The sequence below is a fragment of the Bos mutus genome, chromosome 20 (genome assembly GCF_027580195.1).
Source record: "Bos mutus isolate GX-2022 chromosome 20, NWIPB_WYAK_1.1, whole genome shotgun sequence".
NCBI lineage: Eukaryota > Metazoa > Chordata > Mammalia > Artiodactyla > Bovidae > Bos > Bos mutus.
This window is the reverse complement of record NC_091636.1, coordinates 42358645-42361290: the sequence shown is the minus strand read 5'-3', so window position 1 is coordinate 42361290 and position 2646 is coordinate 42358645. Positions and strand designations below refer to the sequence as shown.

The following is a 2646-nucleotide window of genomic DNA, read 5'->3' as shown; positions in this document are numbered from 1 at the left end:
GCCAGAAGAAAGAAAAAGGGTAATGAGAGTTGAAAGGGCAAGATCAGAAATAAGTTATTGATGTGGTGACATTTGAACTGTCTGAAAGGCTAAGTAGAATTTTAACATGTATGAAATAAATACCAAGTAAAAATGAGGGGGTGTAAGGCTTAACAGAAAACAATGTATTAAGTTGGTGCAAATGTAATTATAGTTTTGGACCCTGAATTTTAAATCATTATAACTAGGCTCAAATACATATTTATTAATCAAAATAGGAGCCATTACAATCAACACATTTTTGCAAAAAAGAAATGTTTGTTTACTCCTGTGGCGTAAAAATCTGTGCTTCAGGATTCAACAAACTCTTGGAAAGCGTTTTCTAAATCCTGCTGACTGTGGGAGCATTTTCCCTGCAAAAAGTTGTCAAGATGCTTAAAGAAGTGGTAGCCAGTTGGCGAGAGGTCAGGTGAATATGGACTTCCCCAGTGGTTCAGTGGTAAAGAATCCGCCTGCAATGCAGGAGATTTGGGTTTGATCCCTGGATTGGGCAGATCCCTTGTAGGAGGGAATGGCAACCCACTTCAGTATTCTTATCTGGAGAATCCCAAGGACAGAGGAGCCTGGCAGGCTATAGTCCATAGGGTCACAAAGAGTCAGACATGACTGAAGTGACAGCACACACATGGGTGAATATGATGGATAAGGCAAAACTTCGTAACCCAATTCATTCAACTTTTGAAACCTTGGTTGTGTGCTGTGTGGTTGAGTGTTGTAGAGAAAAATTGGGCTCTTTCTGTTGACCAATGCCGGCTGCAGTCATTGCAATTTTCAGTGCACCTCATTGATCTGCTGAGCATACTTCTCAGATATAATGGTTTCACTGGGACTCAGAAAACTGTAGTGGATCAGATTGCCAGCAGACCACCAGTGACCATGACCTTTTTTGGTGCAAGTTTGGCCTTGGGAAGTGCTTTGGAGCTTCCTCTTGGTCCAACCACTGAGATGGTCATCCCTGGTTGTTGTAAAAAATCCACTTCTCATCACATATCACAATCTGATCAAGAAACAGTTCATTGTTGTTACACAGAATAAGAGAAGACAACACTTCAAAAAGGATGATTTTTTTGATTTGCAGTCAGCTCATGAAGCACCCACTTATCAAGTTTTTGCATGTCTCCAATTTGCACCAAATGCCAATCATAGTATGCTCGATGTTGACTTATTCAGCAACTTTCCATTTAGTTGCAAAAAGGATCAGCTTTGATGATTGCTCTCACTTGGTTGTTGTCAACTTCCGATGGCCAGCCACTGTGCTCCTCATCTGCAAGGCTCTCATCTCCTTTGGAAAACTTTTTGAAATTACCACTGCCCTCTACATTTGCTAGCAGTTCCTCAGCCAAATGCATTGTTGATGTTGTGAGTTATCTCCACTGCTTTACCACCAGTTTTGAACTGGAATAAGAAAGTTGCTCAAATTTGCTTTTTGTCTAATATCATTTTCATGTCTAAAATAAATATAAAATAAACACCAAGTAATGTCATTAGCAAAAAACATGAAGTAACAAACGTGCATTAAAATGATGTATAACATAACCACATTTATTTAAAAATGTATTCCAATATCAAAGACAAATTTCAATAATGCAAAAACCACAATTACTTTTGCATCCACCTAATATTTCATACTACTACTACTACTACTAAGTCGCTTCAGTCGTGTCCGACTCTGTGCGACCCCATGGACTGCAGCCTACCAGGCTTCTCCATCCATGGGATTCTCCAGGCAAGGACACTGGATGGAAAGGACTGGCAATTTCTATGTGTTTATAGCATATATACATGATAATGTTGAGTGAAAAAAATTAGTAAAAAATAAAGTAGCTTGGGGCCAAATTATAAAGGAGCACATAATCCATGCCAAGAAATATAAATATTTTTCTTTGAGTAAAGAATTTTGAAAAGACCATGTAATGAACAGATTTGTGTTTTGAGAGATGTCTTAATTAAGCCAGTGCAAAGACTATGTTCAAGATGGCAGAAAGAATGAGGTGTCCGTGCTGTTAACTGGGTAAGAAATTAAGAGTGGCTATAATAGAGTCCCTGTGAGAATGGAGACACTAAAAAAGATAAACATAATAAGGAAGAGAAGACCATGTTTAAGGTTCTTAGTTTGATCATCAAAATGAATGACAGTAATTAGCTGAAGTAGGAGACTTAAGCAATGGGAGGAGATAATTAATCAATTTGACTTTGAATTTGATGAATTAGGAACCTTCATCCCAAGTAGTTGTTGGAATCATCTGGATCAAATGAGAATAGATATATTCTGGAGTCATCACTTAGAGGAGTTATGTACAGATAACAAGGAGTAATATACTTGGCTCTAAAACTGGTACACAAAGGTGGAGCTTGTTGAAAAGATTGAACATAAAGGTCTCCTTTGTCTTGAAGAGTTTCTATCTTTTATTACACTTCAGTTCATCTACTCAGTCATGTTTGACTCTTTGCCACACCATGGACTACAGCATACCAGGCTTCCCTGTTCATCACCAACTCCTGGAGCTTTCTCAAACTCATATCCATCAAGTCAGTGATGCCACCCAACCATATCATCCTATGTCACCCCCTTCTCCTCCTGCCTTCAATCTTTCCCAGCATCAGGGT

At 38.7% G+C, this 2646-nt stretch overlaps 1 pseudogene; it reads right to left on the bottom strand.

The window, feature by feature from the left end:
• Positions 1–244: 244 nt before the first annotated feature.
• LOC138984205 (histone-lysine N-methyltransferase SETMAR-like) lies at positions 245–1485 on the bottom strand (annotated as a pseudogene).
• Positions 1486–2646: the final 1161 nt, after the last annotated feature.